General features: G+C 42.4%; 1 pseudogene; it reads right to left on the reverse strand.

The window, feature by feature from the left end:
• Positions 1 to 16289: 16289 nt before the first annotated feature.
• LOC126177448 (5S ribosomal RNA) lies at positions 16290 to 16406 on the reverse strand (annotated as a pseudogene).
• Between the last annotated feature and the right edge of the window lie 4019 nt (positions 16407 to 20425).

Raw genomic sequence — 20425 nt, forward strand, 5'->3', positions numbered from 1 at the left:
TAGGATGTAGCGTTAAGGTCATTGATCACAAGCTCAGAAACAATAAGGAGAAGAAAGAAATCGGTCCTCTTGCTTCAGAGGGAAAACGTTTAAAACGTAACTCCTGATCTGCGAACGTGGGTTTGACGGGTACTTACGCAGAATACACGATTTGAGAAGTTCCTTTGTCTTGCAATGTCGCAGAGTCTCTCTCGTGGCCACTGCCAGAATCCACGTACTCGTAGTAATACCAGCAGAAAAATTGTCCCCTCGGGGCACAAAAAATGCGAATATGCTCTGTTTATTAAAAGACTGACTAAAAAGTGGGGTACCAGCTGCCTTATTCAGTACCTTTAAAAATGTTCCCAAAAATTTTGGCAAGCGAACATATTCACACTCCTCTTAACATGCAACTGACCTCTCACTCAAAAGAACTCCCCTAACCGTAACTCGCTCACACCCACTAATCCATCGCTCTAAGTCGCTCATGCCCATCCACTCCCCGATTCTCACTCGTTCAGCCCAGCTCATTGTCACTATTCCCTTGTCTCTCTCTGTCACTGCCTCCGCCTCACAGCCACAATCTCCTTCTGTCCTCTCAGTGTCTCTTATTGTTACTAGCTCATTCATTCCTTCACACTAGTGCTATGTCTTCGATCTCTGTCTTCCTCGTTGTCATTGCCATAGACTCTGTCATTATCACTGGCTCTCACCTACTTCCATTTTCTCCTCCTCTTTATTCCTCTCCCAATGGCACTATCGCCTTCACTCTTTTCCTGACACTGTTCTGTCGCTGTCAACAACGTACCACTGCCACTGTGTTCCTCTGTGTCTCTCACACAGCCATTGTCCCCTCACTCCTTCTATACCACAACCACTATCCTCCAGTATTCATTGCTTTTCTGTCTCTTTCGCACTGCCACTGTCTCCTTCCCTCCCAACATAAAAGAACGCAAATATGTTACCATACCAAAAATTTCGGGACAATTTTTCCAGGTGCTGTGTTAGGCAACTGGTACCCCACTTTTCAGTCAGTCTATTAATAAACAGGGACATAATAGGCATTCTTGTGCTCCGAAAGGAGCATTTTTCCGCTGGTTCCCTGCTTTCCCCTGCTACAGCAGGGAATGTCACTCATCTAAAAAGAACTTTTTGGGTCAGTAAAATCTAGATAGATAACTTACTTGAAACTGAAATAACTCAGAACTAATTTTACGACACAGACCGGATCTGACACAAAAAAAAAAAAAAAAATTGCACACACTTCAGTACTACAACACAGGGTTCCCAGAAACTTTCTGATGATAACGGAGACAATTTACAGCATATATCTCTTTGGTACCTCACTTTATAAACTACGTTTCCGCTTCACACTGGATTTTCACTTGCGTATTTCACGAGTACAAACAGGGTAGCTTTAAACCTCTTTATCTCGGAAGCGAATAAAGATATCAAGAACATTTTCAAAGTTGTTAGAGGTCGGGATTTTAGAAATGTATCATAGTAACTACAGCCATTTGCTGTACATAGCCTTCTTGGAATCCGCGGCTCGGTTTTGGTACCCAAAATCATATTTTTCGGTTTTCTCAGTAACCGCAAATGACTTAATGGTCCCTCCATGATCACCTTAAGGCGCACCATAGACCACACCTAATGCGAAAAGAACCAACAGACTGGCTCATTTTGCCTAAGCTGAAGGGAGTGTGTAATAACCAAACGTTGATCCTGCGCTGTAGGACAGTTACTGCAAGACGGTCTTGGGTGCATCAATGGTCCCTAGACCAGGGGCTATGCAACACACCTTGACCCTACTGTCACCAACAGATCCACCCATGGTCTAGGGGTCGCCGGCACGGAAGCTCAGCGTATTCGGTCAGAGAACTGTTTCGCCTCTGAAATAGAAAAATTGAGCGGAAGGATCAACAAACGAACTTGACCAGACGTCATGTGACGTCCGCAACGACCAAACACAACGATCGTCAACGAACAAAATGGAAAAAAAAACGAAAAATAAGGGGTAGCTTCTTTGATAAGTAATCAAAACGTCCTCTTTCCCGGGTTCGAAACTGCCACCACTTAAATTTTGATGAAGTTACTCTCATTCGGCCTACGGCCTTGTCAAAAATGGCGGAGGACCGGACATAAGTTCAGGGTACGCTCTTGTCCTTGGGGTGGGAAAATGGCCCCTAATTGTCGAAGGATTAGAAATGATTAACGGCTTGAGGATGCGGAAGGCAATGGAAATCACTGTATTAAGGACACATAACTTGAACCCAAGGGACATGTGACCTTTAATTGAAAAAGTGTCGTGATCATCTCTCCTTTGGCAAAAGATACCGGGATAGTCCGCCATTCGGATCTCCGGGAGGGGACTTCCAAGGGGGAGGTGAGCATGAGAAAAAACTGAATAACCATCGAAAACATAACGTTCTACGTGTCGGGGCGTGGAATGTCAGAAGCTCGAACGTTGTAGGGGAGCTAGAAAATCTGAAAAGGGAAATGCAAAGGCTCAGTCTAGATACAGTAGGGGTCAGTGGAGTGAAATGGAAATAGGACAAGGATTGCTGGTCAGATGAATAGAGGGTAATACCAACAGCAGCAGAAAATGGTGTAACGGGAGTAGGATTCATTATGAATAGGAAGGTAGGGCAGAGAGTGTGTTACTGTGAATAGTTCAGTGATAGGATTTTTTTATCGGAATCGACAGCAAACTAACACCGATAACGATAGTCCAGATATACAAACAGACGACGAAAACTGAATATGAAAATATAGAGAAATTATATGAGGATACTGGAAGTGTAATACAGTACGTAAATGGAGATGAAAATGTAACAATCATGGGAGACTGGCATGCGGCTGTAGGAAGAGGAGTAGAACAAAAAGTTACAGGTGAATATGGGCTTGGAACAAGGAATGAGAGAGGAGGAAGACTAATTGAGTTCTGCAGTACATTTCAGTTAGTAATAGCGAATATTCTGTTCACGAATCACATGAGAAGGAGGTCTACTTGGAAAACGCCAGATGATTGAAAATATTTCAGTTAGATTACATCAACGTCAGGAAGAAATTCCGAAATCAGATACTGGATTGTAAGGTGTACCCAGGAGCACATACAGGCTCAGATCACAATTATAGTAGTGATGAAAATCTGGCTGAAATTTAAGGGACTGGTCAGGAAGAATCAATACGCGAAGAAGCAGGGTACAGAAGTGCTAATAAATGACGAGATGCGCTTGAAACTCTCTAAGGCTATAGATACAGCATTGAGGAATAGCTAAGCAGGCAATACAATTGAGGAGGAATGGACATCTCTAAACAGGGCAATCACAGAAGTTGCAAAGGACAATATAGGTACAAAGAACATAACTGTGAAGAAATCATGGGTAATAGAAGAAATAGTACAGTTGATCGGCGAAAGAAGAAAGTACAAAAATGTTGAGGGAAATTCAAAAGTACAGAAATACAAGTCAGTGAGGAATGAAATAAATAGTAATGCAGGAAAGCTAAGACGAAATGGCTGCATGAAAAATATGAAGAAATCGAAAAAGAAATGATAGTCAGAAGGAAAATTAAAACAATCTTTGGTGAAATTAAAAGCAAGGGTGGTAACATTAAGAATGCAATGCGAATTCCGTTGTTAAATGAAGAGGAGAGAGTGGGTAGGTGGAAGGAATACATTGAAGGCCTCTATGAGGGGGAAGATTTGTCTGATGTGACAGAAGAAGAAACAGGAGCCGATTTAGAAGCGATAGGGGTTCGAGCATTAGAAACAGAAATTAGGAGAACTTTGGAGGACTTAAGATCAAATAAGGCAGGAGGGATACATACCACTTCATCAGAATTTCTGAAATCGTTGAGGGAAGTGGTAACAAAACGACTATTCAAGTTGGCGTGTAGAATGTATGAGTCTGGCGACATACCATCTGACTTTCGGAAAAATATCATCCGCACTGTTCCGAAGACTGCAGGACCTGACAAGTGCGACAATCATCGCAAAATCACCTTAACACCTCAGACGGGAAATACACAAAATGTACAAGAGCCACGAGGAAATAATAAGAGTGGACCACCAAGAACGAAGTGCTCGAATTAAAAAGGGTGTAAGACAAGGGTGTAGTCTTTTGCATCACTGTTCAATTTGTACATCGAAGAAGCAATGATGGAAATAAAAGAAAGGTTCAGCAGTGGAATTAAAATTCAAGATGAAGGGATATCAATGATACGATGGTAACATTGCTATCCTAAGTGAAAGTGAAGAAGAGTTACATGATCTGCTGAATGGAATGGATAACCTAATAAGGACAGAACACGAATCGAGAGTAAATCGAAGAAAGACGAAAGTAATGAGAAGTAGCAGAAATGAGAACAGCGAGAAACTAAACATCAGGATTGATGGTCACAAAGTAGATGAAGTTAAGGAATTCTGCTACCTAGGCAGCAAAATAACCAATGACGGACGGAGCAAGGAGGACATCAAAAGCAGACTAGCATGGCAAAAAGGGCATTCCTGGCCAAGCGAAGTCTCCTAGTATCAAACATAGGCCTTAATTTGAGGAAGAAATTTCTGAGAATGTACGTTTGGAGTACTGCATTGTATGGTAGTGAAACATAAACTGTGGGAACCGGAACAGAAGAAAATCGAAGCATTTGAGATGTGGTGAAAATTAGGTGCTCTGGTAAGGTAAGGAAGAGGTTGTGCGCAGTATCGGAAAGGAATATGTAGAAAACACTGATAAGGAGAAGGGACAGGATGATAGGACACGTATGAAGACATGATGTATGACTTCCATGGTACTAGAGGGAGCTGTAGAGGAAGACAAAGAGTGGAATACATCCAGCAAATAGCTGAAGACGTAGGTCGCAAGTGCTACTCTGAGATGAAGAGGTTTTCACAGGACAGGAATTCGTGGCGAGCCGCATCAAACCAGTCGAAGACTGATGACTCAAAAATAAATAAATGCATAAATAAATCACCAACAAAACCCAATGTATGTAGCCAGATAAATTCTGTTTTTATGTGCAGCGTTTTGTAACATATTAGATATCAGAATAACCTGAGTAAAAGTGGACCAAGGGTTGCCCCATAATGCCGGTGCTGCTAATAGTGCTCACCTGAAATATTTAACATCAGATGTGCGGAAAGATGCATTTTATCTATGTCTCTGTGATATAGAGCGGAAGTTCTCCTTCCGCCAGAGAAAATAGTCGGCTGCGGTGGCCTAGCGGTTCTAGGCGCTTCAGTCCGGAACCGCGCGACTGCTACGGTCGCAGGTTCGAATTCTGCCTCGGGCATGGATGTGTGTGATGTCCTTAGGTTAGTTAGGTTTAAGTATTTCTAAGTTCTAGGGGACTGATGACCGCAGATGTTAAGTCCCATAGTGCTCAGAGCCATTTGACCCATTTGAACTCTGTATCTCAATCAGCTGCTAAGATGTGCACCAGGCGCCTGCCACCCCATCTTTCGATGGACTCTTCGATCCGTTCGCACTTCCTTTCTACAAACAGCTCTCTTTATTCTAACAAGCACACAGCCTGCTCTTTTCTTCGCCCCAAATAGGACATTACTGATCACTGAATGAAAACACTCGTCCAGCCAGTAGTATGATTCCTTCTTGCACAAAAAGAATCCCGCTAAGAAAGTGCATCGTATTAAAACTCCAACGACTTTCCGATTCACCATTCTTTCTAATATGACGTCACAAATATTTTTATTTCTGACGTTTTTTCGCACCCAGCAGCTAGCTTCACATCAAAGGTCTTTTGAAAGTAAAAAAAAAAAAAAAAACTGCACCTAAGGCTAGGCCGTTACTTTTCTGCAAGCCATGTGTCCTTAGGGAAGCGTATGATTGTTTTCTGCTGAAGAGACTCTTCAGATCACAGGAAAGTGCCAGTCCCTTACTGATATAGTTCCTTCTCTTGGATGCAGGGCGGGGGTGGCTCATAAACACAGCCAAGCAGAATACCTCCAGCACCCTGGAACTCGCCCTCTGAGGCATCTTTCACGGAGACAACACCTGAGGCAACCTGCCTGTGTGAATGCCAGAAGCTACTTTTTCCTTTATGTCAGACACTGCTGTGTTTGTCGCAGATCCAGCATATTTCCCTGTTCCCATAAGGAAAATGCTCCCAAAAGAAAAGAAGACCTCCGTCACGTTAAATGTAGGTAACATTTCAAGTTAAAATCAGTACGTACAGTCATCGCTCTCCAATTCATTTTTATAAGACATTATCACATTCCACCCCCATGTTATTGTGTAAGCAGAGTGTTATTCTCATATTAAATGAAAAGGGATAGGCCAGATGGCTTGCCGTTTTTTGAAAAAAATATGGCAGCAGCTACGAGGGAAAGTGCGTTACAATTGTTTTCAGGCGCTGTATCGAATATCAGAACCACCAATAACTCAAATCTGGAAGAATTTGCTGTTGCCAAACACAGCCTTACAAATAAGCATAAAATCTTATTTGATCAAACATCGATTTTGTACATTTACAGTGTGGGACAGACTGTTCGGACTGTTTCCCTGTGCTGTACCGAGAATCAGCCACACATCAAGGATCGCGTAAAATCTGATACTACTGATCGTAAGCGCAAAAAAAAAAAAAAAAAAATTTGCAGGTACGGACTCTAGCCTACACTTCTATTGCGCTTCAGTCATGAAAGAGACTGTGACTTGAAAATTTGGGTCAAAGCGTTATACAGGATTTGTATTCAACAACAAATTAAGTTGGCCACTACATACCGAGCGACTACATAGGTTTTTTTTTTTTTTTTTTTTTTTTTTGCACTTTGTGTTCTGTACGCCTTAGAGTAGCGTGAGCTTTTTAAAATCTGGCTCATTATAGAGCCACAGGTTTTTCCAGCCAAATACTTTTTGGTAGTGGAACAAATATGGTTTCTCTCTGATGATCCATCATGCATACAGGACAGCAGCCGGTTAAATATTTACCAAATAAAAATCGACAAACAGTTGCATGTTTTCAGAAATTATTTTACTTAGACGACTAGCTTTGGCATCTCATTAAGCCCATCTTGAGGCCCTTGCTTGTTAAAAACGAGTTGACATTACGGAAAACATGCAAAATGCAATCTGCAGCTTTAAGAAAAGTTCCTGTGCACTAACAGTACAACAAAGCAGAATACATACACACATTGGTTCGTATCAAAACTAATCATGTTGACGTAACAGAGCTATAACAGAACATGCCAAACATTACAAAAAAAATCAAAAATAGACAATATACTAAATCAGAAGCACAAAGGAATATAGCTTATCTACATTTTTTCACATTTTGTGTCCTTTATTATTATTTATTTATTTTATTTTTTATACAAAAACCTACATAATTCTTATAGGCGAGAAGCGCTTTAATTCTTAGGAAAACCTATCCTCATTCAACTTCAAGTATTGCAATATGACGTATGGAGTACACAATAGTGTGCATATCTATCACCTAAATATTATCACTACTAATGATATATCAGAATTAGTTGTCACATCAGAAAGGCAACCAGAGGCAAAATCCGACGGCCGACATAGGAACACTAACAAAATACCTAAAGGGCATAATATTATATACCAAAGATCAGAAAATAAGAAGAGATGACTTGGTGTCCCTTAAAAATCGGTTAATCGGTACGTAAATACTAGAACCCCAAATACCATATTAACCAAGGGCAGTCCTCCGGAAATCTCAGTTGTCTGTGTAATTACTATTCCCTTGGAAATAGATTTAAGTATCATACTATCGATCTATTTATAAAACGACCAAACCGACCCATACAGGAACTAACATAGAAAGCTCTGTCGCAATAGGTAGTGTGGGGATGGAGCCGAAAACCAACATGACACAAAAGTATAAGCCCGCTAATTAAGAAAGATACTGGCGCCAAAAGGGACAACATTTGTGAGCAAAAAGAAAGAGCTAAATGACCTCAACTGCAAACCAATTATAGAACGGAACAATGCTAAATCAAAGCCTTCTAAATAATGAGGAAAACCAAGCCAATAGAAACAAATAGTTTAGTAGCACAAGCCTACATATACCAGGAGTCTCGAGCCACATCGGAAAACTTGTGGCCCACCACAGTAGCTCATAACATACTCAAAACTCACACTTATCATCAGGTCGACATCAATCGAAAATCCTTAAAAATCATGAACTTCATATGTGTGATAAGAACATCATAAAATTCCCCATATAGTGTATGGTGAAGTAAATGTCACAAAGCTACGACTTTACGAAACCAACCAAAAGCCGTTCATGAGGTGGAGTCAAGAAACACCGAATACACCCACATGTGACCTGCGGAACATGCCAGTTTGGTCTAAAATGAAAACGGCAAAAATGGTGCGAAAACGAATTGATTACAATAAAAAGAAAAAAAAATACCATAAGGTAACAGCAACATCCTCGCCGCCCTAACTATCAAGATGACATCACTATCACAAGGGAAATCTCATCGTAGATACGTATAACCCTGCAAAACACCAAAATATGGTCAACAATAAAAACGTGTTACATACCTACAGTATGGAGCGTTATAAAACAAGATTCAGAGAGTGCAGAAACTCCTAAGATCTCATAAATATGGGCCCTACCATATGGCACACCCAGAGAAACCAATGCGTCACTGTAATTGTGGCACAGAACATGCATACTAAGAATCTAAGAAAAAAAGACTACAGATAGAGAAAAGTATAGAATATCGAAAACACAATTGTCAAAGACATAATAACTTGAGTTAATAAGAAAGCGTTTCTTGCCTGCATCTCAAGAGTTGCTTTTGGCTGTTTTACACAGTTGTTGCTTTGTGACCTTTACCCTTTACTTCATCCTACACATTACGGGGAATTTTATGATTTTCTTACCACATACGCGAATTTCATGATTTTTAAGGATTTTGGATTGATGTCGACCTGATGGTAACGGTGACTTTTGAGTATGTTGTGTGCTACTGCTGTGGGTTATAAGATTTACGGTGTACCTCTACAGCCGGCCGCGGTGGTCTAGCGGTTCTGGCGCTGCAGTCCGGCACCGCGGGACTGCTACGGTCGCAGGTTCGAATCCTGCCTCGGGCATGGTTGTGTGTGATGTCCTTAGGTTAGTTAGGTTTAAGTAGTTCTAAGTTCTAGGGGACTTAAGACCTAAGATGTTGAGTCCTATAGTGCTCAGAGCCATTTGAACCATTTTGTACCTCTACACTTCTGGCATTTGTAGACTTGATCTATTATACTGGTTGTTTTTATCTGCTTAATTTTTGTCATTAATTAGAAGGCTTCGATTTAGTGCTGTTCCGTTCTGTAGTTGGTTTATACTACGAGGTCATTTAACTACTCCTTTTCGCGCCCAAATGTTTCCCCTTCTTACATCAGTCTGTTCCTTAATTAGTGGGCTTATACTTTGACGTAATGTTGGTTTTCGCACACTTACTTGTTCCTTAGCCACATTACATATTACGATAGAACTTTCTATGTGTCAGTTTCTATTTAGATCGGTCCCGTCATTTTATAAATAGATCGATAGCATGAAATTTAAATATATTCCCAAGTCAACTGCGATTTTCGGAGGATTTGCCTTTCTGAATATGGTATTTGGGGTCGTTGTTCTTTCCATCCTAGTATTTGCCTACCGAGTGATTGATATTCAAGGGACACCAAGTTATATCGTTTTACTTTTTTATTTTTTTATTTAGTATATAATGTTATGCCCTCTAGGCAGTTTATCAGTATTCCTCGCAGGTTCTCCGCATATCATTATTGAGTTAATATTTTGTCGGCCGTTGGATTGTGCCTCTGGCTGCGTTTCTGATGTCACAACTAATTCTGGTATTCGTAGTGAAATACTTAGGCCAGAGATAAGCACACTGTTGTTTACTCCGAAGGTCATATCGCGATGCTTCAGGTTGAATGAGGATAGGTTTTCCTAAGAACTAGTGTGTTTCTCACCTATAAGAATTACGTAGGTTTTCTATAGAAAAAGAGGGTGCTACTGTTGGTAACAGGGAGTACCATAAGTAAATGGAATAAATTTATTTCCAAACAGCGCATGCCATCAGCATTTTCACTGTTGTTTAGACGTTTTTCAGCGAAATACAAGTTCAGAGTTAAATGGAGATAAGAAATCAAACGATATATGGTTACACTATAACGAGGTCCGGAGACCACGGGTCCCTGACATCAAAATATCAATGAACGTCCCTGAACAATGTCCGAAATTTTATCGGTGGAGTTTAGGTTCACACTGTATTTCCGTGTGAAAATCTAAACTTGCCTTGCTTTTCTCAGTGCCGTCGTTTCTTACAGAAGTCGTAGTGATAAGTTCAGTGCTATAAATTTTAACGGTTATTAGTCCCCGTGGTTCTTAAAGTTTCTTGTTCGTCCATCTACCTTATAATTATAACGAATACATAATTTTTTAAGACTGAATTTCTCCTTTACAATGGTGCCGAGTATATTGTTCTGAAATTAATGGAACTGTTGACTCCACGTGTACTGGGGTCGGCCAAATTCTCATCTTCCTTGAGTTTACAAAATTATCTTTCAATTGAAACGCAAACGACGTTGCGTTTCGTAGCTCTGCATCTCATCGCTCTTTTTGTTTATTTTGAGTTTAGCTGGACACCAAAATCTCTACTGTTATTTTCCAGGGTCCCGTAGTAAAAATCTCTCCAATGACTTTTTTTTTCTTCTCCTGGCTGTTGCAGTTTTCACAACACATTTCACTACCTTAACGAAGTGCAGGTTTATATTTTTAAAGTATTTAGTCACACATTTTCGAAAGTAGACGAAAATTCATTTCCTGCCCCTCCCATTTGCTGTGCTCTTCGTCCATTTCCTGTACGAGAGATGATGCAGTTATCATTTTGACTTGTTGCTTCCCTTCTGTGAGGAGCTCCTAACCTGATTGGACCTCACGTTTAAGGAGCTTTTACATTTTTACGCCTTCAACTGTTCTGTATCAATTTTATAACTTTATCGCTACTTACAACGTTAACGATAAATAGAATGAATTGAACATTCTGTACATGCTTACACACGTTTTCGAGTTGGAGGCCCACGGACTTCTGACCAGCAAGCTGTGTCAGTGTTTGTGGAGCCCCGGATGCCGTTATCCACTCAGCTTTGTCTTCACGCAGCTTATCGCGCACTGGCTGCTAATCGCCAGTGACGTTGTTCCGTTGCGTCGCCAGGAGACCTGTTTCTTCCGCTTCTCTGCCAAAGGTCTGTTCTGTCCTCGGGCAAACATCACTTCGTGTGAGATCATCACATACCGGGTGGTTATAATAAACTTTCCCTATTTAACACGCTATAACACGGCAACTAATTACCGTACGAGTACCATACTTAGTAGCATTGATGTCCAGAGTATGGAGTGAATGATTTCAATGCGTCACAGCCCCACCGTCCAGTTTCAACTATGGCCCCCAGATGCCGTAATCAGTCATCATGATTCATAGTCTCACACACCTGATCAGTCGCAGTGCATTTGTTGACGTGTCAACATGAACTTGGACAGAAGGAGCAGGGCAGTGTTGGTGAAGATCTACTGTCGAAACAACAGTAATTTTGCAGCTGCATTTGGAGAATATGGCCGGCTTAAAGGATAACGGAAGGGTTCCCTTTCTCGACCTGCTGTGCGGAACCCTTCTCCACCTGCTGTGCGGAGCATGATGAAGAAGTTCCAATTAACTGGAGAACTGGGCGTCTCTCCGGGAAGAGGCCGACGACCGGTTTCACCACAGGTGGTTGATGAAATCACTGTTGCTATGGAAGACAATGCTGTACGCAATTCCCTATCGTCAAGAAGAGCGCGTGCTGTGTCAGGACAGTTGAAAATCCCGTGGTCCACTGTACAGAAGGTGCTTCGAGTCATTCTCAAATGGTACCCGTACAAGACCCATATCGTACAGCAGCTTGCACACGATGCATAACGACTTTTAACTTCATTCTCCACTTTCTCACAAGAACTGACGTTGACGAGGCCGGCCCTGCACCATCCTATGGACAGACGAAGCTCATTGTTCTCTGACGGTTGAGGTAAACACACCGAATTGCCGAGTGTGGCGATCTTCACCTCCAGTCACTGTACATGAAGTTCCCTTGTATGGTGAAAGTATCATCGTATGTTGTGGCGTCTCGGCTATGTTCATCACTGTCCCATTCTTTTTTGAACAGATTGGCGCTCAAGGACCAAAGACGTGCAGTGTGACTGGCCAGCGTTACTGCGCTTTGCTTCGGCAGCATGTCATACCCGCCCTACAGGAGAGAGACGCATTCAACTCAACAGTTTTCATGCAAGATAGGGCCCCACAGCACATCGCTCTTGAGGTCACCTGCTTCTCCGAAACACATTTGCAAACGAACGAATTCAGTCTCTCGTTCCCAATTGTTTGGCCGGCACGATCACCTGATCTCACTACCTGTGGTTTCTGGTTGTGAAGCTACCTGAAGGACAGGTATACCAGGGGAACATTCACGCGTGTGCTGATCTGAAGCGCGGCGTATCAAAAGAGGTAGCCACCATACCTGCGGACATGCTTCGTTCTGCTGTACAGAATGCAATCCTGCGCTTTCAGACTCTTCTGGACACTGATGGACCCCGTAGTGAGCCACTTTTGTAACGGTGCCGGTACCGGTATGTAATGGTATGATGTACCGTAGCAGCACATTAAAACAGTTTCATTTCAATTTATTCTGCGTTAGTTCTGTTCCCCATGTCCTTGACATTAATTCTACCAAGTTTGGTGCTCGTACTTTGAGTAGTTTCCGTATTATAAAGCGTTAAATAGGGAAAGTTTAATTATAACCACCTGTTACATAACTAACTCAACGTAATATTTACATTAAATTATTTGTGTTTTCGTATAATTTTATAGTTTCTAAGGTAGCACTAATTTTTTTTTTCGATGTTTACATTATAGGTTTTGTCTCCACTATATACTCTACTAGACACTGCATTATTATTAGTCACTGACATTTTGCCAGCTTCTTCCGGCTTCGTTCACAGTGGCGCGCAGCTGTTCTATTCCAGCGCACAACTACCCCAGTCAGCCACTACGTACCATCGTGGTCAGATTTTGTATGTCAAACAAACTGTTATACTTATAAAGCAGTTTCATCCAATGATACAGTGAAATACAGGCTCTGATAACGTATTCAGACAAAAGTAAATCAGTGGACACTATAACATTATTTCCTTATTTTGTTGTCTACTGAAAATAACAAGAAGCTGGCCAGCTTTGTCTGCCTCAGATTCGAGTATTACGTAGATCAAATGGTACCACCTACTTGTTCCTTACTGTTACAGGAATCGGAAGAGGACAGCAGTAGTCGGAAGCCTTCATGTTTACCACGAAATTCCAATACTGAATGCGAATAATTGTCCGCTGCGAACTGTTACCTCTCTTCCTCAGTTCGTCTCTAATCAACGGGACGTCAACGAGACGTTCCTGCCTTTCTCCTCAAGTTATTTCTTGGGTATCTCCTCAGCGCTCTGACACCGACTGACGCAGGACGTACGGAGACAACGCTGTGAAATCTCCCGCCTTTCACTCCAACGGCCTGCTGTGCAAGTGGACTTCCGATCCTCTCTACAGATCCTCGAACACCATGCATTCCGACTAGCCTTTAGAATCCACTTACCCTCTCCCACCCACATCCTCTACCAACTTACAAAATTTTCCTCCTTCCTTTTCCATTTTGAACACCTCCGAGTATTCTACGTTACCCGTAAACTCGACACTAACCCCCCCCCCCCCCGCCCCCCCTAGTTTCCACCGTCCTCACTGCTCCTGGTGCTCTGCCGCTTCTGTACCACCACGTTCCCCAAACGCTACACCTCTGCACTCTCCACATCCTCTCATAACGAAATTTTAATCGTCTCCCCTTACCCGACCACGAAATTTGCCCTGATTTATACCCGTCCTACCAGACGTAAAAGAACCCACAAACACCGCCGCCGGTCGGAGCGCTCTTCCTCTCCACTCCTCTCCACCCACATTCGAAGGCTTGGTACGGAACGGCATCCCTATTCACTCTCCAGAATTCCTCCTCCAAACATCCGCCCATACAAACACCCATTACACTACCCCAGCTGCTATGTTCCCATAATGGCCCTCTTCCTGGCAGTCTAGACCCGCACATCACTTCACTCAACTATTTTTTTTTTTTATCTTAATCAGCCCGCCCCCAGGTAGCTGAGTGATTAGCCGGCAAGGTAGCTCAGCGTGTTCGGTCGGAGGGTTAGCAGCATTCTGTAATAAAAAAAATAACTGAGTTAATCGATCAACAACGAACTTAAACGGATGTCTTACGACGTCCGCCTCGAGCAGATACAACGAACAAAAGCGAACAAAATGAGATTAAAAAAAAAAAAAGTGGTCAGCGCGACAGACTGTCAATCTAAGGGCCCGGGATCGATTCCCGGCTGGGTCGGAGATTTTCTCCGCTCAAAGACTGGGTGTTGTGTTGTCCTAATCATCATCATTTCATCCCCATCGACGCGCAAGTCGCCGAAGTGGCGGCAAATCGAAAGACTTGCACCAGGCGAGCGGTCTACCCGACGGGAGGCCCTCGTCACACGCCATTATTATTATTATTTATCTTAATCAGTCAGCACACCGGCTTTTTACTTTTTTTAACTAATAGAACTGTCCCTCTTCATCTTTTTTATGAAATATTCATTTGTCATTTCATCTGTTTCAGTTTTTTAATTAATCAACGCCTGCCGGTGTGGCCGAGCAGTTCTAGGCGCTTCAGCCTGGAACCGTGCGACCGCTGCGGTCGCAGGTTCGAATCCTGCCTCGGGCATGGATGTGTGTGATGTCCTTAGGTTAGTTAGGTTTAAGTAGTTCGAAGTTCTAGGGGACTGATGACCTTAGAAGATAAGTCCCATAGTGCTCAGAGCCAATTAATCAACAAATCCGCCTTTTATGTTTTAAATTACGCAACTGAATCTGTCTTTTTATTATGTCAAATACTCATTTGTCAGCCGCATGTCCAATTTTAGAATATGTTTTAAACATTTTAGTCTCATATGGCTGAAGAGCGGCAACTTGTATCCGCTGATAGCCCAACCCTTGCCCACACGGGGCGAGAGGAATGAAATGATAATAAAGGGAAAAAAATCTCCAACACCTCTCTACAAGTGCAAACCGAGACTGTTGTGTGCCGCTTCTGCTGCAGATGCTTTGCACTTTTCAGAAGTATTCCTAACGGGTTTTCCATTCGTCCTATCTTGTACGTGCTCAAAACAAGGAAGGCTGGAAAACTCTCGCTGAAATAAAAGCATTTTACCTTGAAAGCAGCAAGTAGTCTCTACCTAGCTATAAATCTTTTATTCAAAAATCACACAGATCGATTTGGGATTTCAAAAGTAATCTAAAAACTTAACTCTTGATGAATAGTTTGAATATCTGTGTGTGTATTCAGACAAACAGAAAATGTTGATATGAGTGAATATATCAATAGTACTTTCGCGACGAATTACGCTGTGCAAAAGTATAATATATGGCGGTGTCGTCATTCTCGGTCATGTGACTCATACAACAATTTGCTAGCGTTTATTAATGTTAATTACATTTGACCATCTTTTAAAGTCCCACTTTTCTATTCATTACGAGGTCTCCGCAGATAAGCTTGTGATAATCGTATAAATAAGGAGTAATTTTTAAATACAAAAATCTTGTTATTCATGAAATGAAATGTTCCAACCTATTTTCACGTATTTATGTTAAATTTCTTATTGTTGATGTGTTAATTCACTTTATCTCACTAAGCAAGTATATGATCGTGAGTAGCGATGCGTATCACTGACAGTTACACGATACTGTCACATTAATGTGATCACCGCCTATGTTCGACGTCAACAAGTAAAAACCACTCATAGACCACAGATGGCAGCACTGTCAGTGGAGGGAACATGAAGCGTGTCCGGTGGACGCAGAAAACAGTGCAGTCACTGTCGTAATCCGGAAACAGAATGATTTTTATTATTGGCTTTCGGGCCAAGGGTGGAACCATTCCCGAAACGACTAAATTTGTAAACTGTTTGCGTGCCGCCGTGGTTAAGTTATATGGTTAAACTATACCGTATATGTCATAATGCACTCCGTCTTCAGGCCACAAGTGGCCCATCGGGACCATCCGACCGCCGTGTCATCCTCAGATGAGGATGCGGATACGAGGGGCATGTGGTCAGCACACCGCTCTCCCGGTCGTTATGATGGTTTTCTTTGACCGGATCCGCTACTATTCGGTCGAGTAACTCCTCAATTGGCATCAAGAGGCTGAGTGAACCCCGAAAAATGGCAACAGCGCATGGCGGCTGGATGGTCACCCATCCAAGTGCCTGCCACGCCCGACAGCGCTTAACTTCGGTGATCTCACGGGAACCGGTGTATCCACTGCGGTAAGGCCGTTGCCGTATGGAGCTATCCAAAACCAGCGCCGAGATAGCTGTGATGTACCACGGGCCACAGACGAAAGGGTGAACGACAGATGCGGCAATGTGTAGGGCGAATAGATGGCTCTGAGCACTATGGGACTTAACTTCTGAGGTCATCAGTCCCCTAGTACTTGAAACTACTAAAACCTAACTAACATCACAAACATCCATGCCGGAGGCAGGATTCGAACCTACGACCGTAGCGGTCGCGTAGTTCCAGACCGTAGCGCCTAGAACCGCTAGCCACTCCGGCCGGTGGGCGAATAGACATGCAACTGTTGAGCATCTGACCTGCCAGACGAACCAAGAGGCTACTCAGCGAAAGTTGCTGAGTGTGGTCCTCAGCAACAAACGCCTGGTTCATGCATCCATGCTGACTGCTGATCATCGGCGACGAAGGCTCAAATTTGCACACCGATGCCGCAACTGGACGTCCACTGAGTGGCAGCAGGTGACCTTTTCAGATGAAACGCGTTTTTCGCTCTATCGGACAGATCGCCGTTACCGTGTACGGTCCTGCAGCAGTCGTCAGAAGTGTCCAGGTCGGAGGAGAGAGCGTTACGGTCAGCGGAATGTTTTCGTGGCAGTCCCTACCTGATGTCATTCTGGACGGCACAACGGAACAAGTCGAGTATGCGTCTGTCTTGGGAGCTACGTCCACCCCTACATGCAGTTTGTTTTTTCCTCCGCACGATGCCATCTACCAGCAGGATAATGCAACGCATCATACAGTTCGTGGCGTAATTGAGTGGTTCAAAGAGCTGTAGAATGAATCTATTGTATTCCCCTGATCGTCAATATTCCCAAATTTGAACCCAGTCGAGAATCCGTGGAACCACCTCGATCAGGCTGTTCGCGCCAAGGATCCTCTACAGAGAAACGGAGCGCAGCTGGTCGCGGCTCTGAACTCGGCATGACTCCTCATCCCTGTCGGTGCCTTCCAGAACCTCACTGACTCTCTTACTGCACGTCTCACGCTGCAAAAGGTGATTATTTCAGGCTTTTGACAGGTGGCCACATTAATGTGACTGAGCCGTGTATTACATTTATCACCAAGTATTGTGCACTGTCATTCAGTACACCTAGAACAAACTGTGCCCAAGGTGTGCTGGATTATTTTACAGTTCTGCCGCTGTGCACTAGATTGTTTTACAGTCCTGTCGCTGTCGTGTAGAAAACAGAATTATCAGTAGGCAATTTGCAAATGCTGGTCACTATCTCGTATGTCATTTACGCATAGTAAGAACCGGACTTCGCTGCTGCGCGTCTAACGTTCTTTCTTTCTGATAACTTGCAGCAACGCGCTTGTAACGAAAGAAGGAACAGCGGGTTTGCATTTTGCAGTTTCCAATCCCAGACTGCTACAAAAAAGTCATTATAGACACACTATCCCGATACTCCTTAGGACGTAAGCTTTCCGATTTTTGCAAAGAAAAAATACCACTTTGCGAAGGGAGCATTTCAGTATAGAAAGTTAAGTACTCCATTAATTGTGTCGTCCGACCAATCGAAGAATGTTGTTTCCAAAAACAAAAACTAGTAGCTTTACTTTTGTTAATAGATTTCAGAAGCCAGAAATTTAATAAGCAGGTTCTTTAACTGATAGAGGTAAAAAACAAACAGGCATTCTCATCAGAAATTCATTTTTGTCAGAAAAAAGATGATATGTGATATTGCAGGAACATTGGGCAGCAATGCAGAACATATTTTCTGACATGGAAAAAGAATTCCGTCCCTGTACGGTTGTTGAATTTCTTATTTTTAGACGTATACACTGGTGTGAAAAACTTAAGAACGAAAGTAACTTTCGCAAGATGTGACACTGCCAAGTAACATACCTTGATGAAACGCGAATCATACATAGAAAGAACTTTTTCCCTTTATATGGACAACAATGCGTATAATCGCTCCTTCCGTTTAGTAAGTAGTTAATATTGGTTGTAGTGAATATAAAAGCCAAAACAGAAAAAGGGCAATTGCAACGATGAAATGAACGACGAAAATCGGCGAAGTCTACGTTGTAGGCCTATATTTAATAAGATGATGCGTGACCGTGGAAAGATTATTAATAAGTTTTGTGCCTCAGGATAAACTTTACAATAAAATGACGCTCATAAATCGACGTTAGACTTCGTTATCATATAAATGAATGAAGACCGATTCGTTTCCTCGAACGTGCTGTGAGCACTTAATACTGCGACAATGGCGACCGATCCATTGCGTCATCATACTAAGACGACCAACAAAGAATATTTGCTCAGAAGCGTTAAAAGTTATCAGGTTAGAACAAGGAGTAAATTAACTAATACAAATGAATAAAGTAAATATTCATAGTAGTATAACTGGGCTTAATAAAAAAAAGTCAGAAAGCACCACATTTTATTCGATCCGTTCACGGAAGGGAATGCAAGGCAGTCTTCAGACACTGGCATTTCTGCTAAAAACAAATTCAGGACGCAAAAAAGTCATAGGACGTATATCTGAGGTCGTGAAGCTGTGAGGATGATAAATTGTAGGATTATAGCGACCGCATCGAAAAGCGCTGGTGGAGGAGCTCCTGGAACGAGAGGATATTCAACGAACAGAGTGGCTGCCCACTCTCCCAACTTGCAACCCATCTAGCACGAATGGTATGCGTTTGGGAGCCGTATTTCAACACGTCCACGTGCACCAACGAGCATCCAGCTGTTTGTCAACCGCACTGGCCGAGGAATGGAACGCTATATCACCACTTACCAACCTTGTTGCTCGCATGGTAGCATACTGAAAAATATTCACACTCCATTTAGATCCATGTCCCACGTTTTTAATGTCCAGGGGATCATTATAAATTATTGTCCTCGAATAAAAGTGTTATATATGTTCATCTCATCGTGCATTTCTTTCAGTTATCTCCTGTACTCTATTTTACTGTTCTGTAAAAGTATAGTCGTGTCCGAGTTTCATCGAGCAATTTTACTTGAGATTGATACATCATGCGAAATGTGCCTTCGTCCTTAAGCTTTCCACACTATTGTATACGATTCTTATCTCTCGTTTTATCTTTAGCAATGCATCGGCCTCATAGACAACATAAATCACTCGCTGCATTTACTCATTCACATTTCAGTTCATCATTGTTAACTTCAGTCCATATTCTTACTTTTCCTAAAATAGTTTACCACGGTGTCGAAAGCTCCGATAATTCATTACCGCATTATAGAGAAGAAAAGTCCGACGAATTATGAAGGAAAGCATTTGACGATTTATAGCTGCACCAGACACATAAAGTATTCGAGCTCCGCTGCTAGTTTTTTTTTTTTTTTTTTTTTTTTTTGACGAGTTTTATCAGGAAGGAATTATGTTAGACGCGCAGCAGCGAAGACTGCTTTTTACTGGAAGTAAATGGCATTCCAACTAATGACCAGATTGACTGCTGATTAACCTGTTTTGTACAGGACTGCGTCGTCACTGTAAAAACAAGGCAGGATATGTTGAAAACAATGTGTTCTTCATGCACTGGATGACCCTCACATTACTTAGGGAATAAATTCAAGAGTCTTCATAAAACGGAGAAAACTGCTTCTCTGATCCATTTAACTGTCAATGATACGTATGACTACTGACTCACATTGATCAGATATGTAGGAATCCTACAGTATGACTGCGGTTCAAATGGTTCAAATGGCTCTGAGCACTATGGAACGTAACATCTGTGGTCATCAGTCCCCTAGAACTTAGAACTACTTAAACCTAACTAACCTAAGGACACCACACACATCCATGCCCGAGGCAGGATTCGAACCTGCGACCGTAGCAGTCGCGCGGTTCCGGACTGAGCGCCTTAACCGCGAGACCACTGCGGCCGGCTATGACTGCGGGTAAAAACCACATATTATTCTACGTAGCAATACTGTCGTTTCTGAATGCTGCATACATGTGTTATGTCTGGCACAAGTATATCGATAGTTACACTCCTGGAAATTGAAATAAGAACACCGTGAATTCATTGTCTCAG

The sequence above is a fragment of the Schistocerca cancellata genome, chromosome 3 (assembly GCF_023864275.1).
Source record: "Schistocerca cancellata isolate TAMUIC-IGC-003103 chromosome 3, iqSchCanc2.1, whole genome shotgun sequence".
Lineage (NCBI taxonomy): Eukaryota > Metazoa > Arthropoda > Insecta > Orthoptera > Acrididae > Schistocerca > Schistocerca cancellata.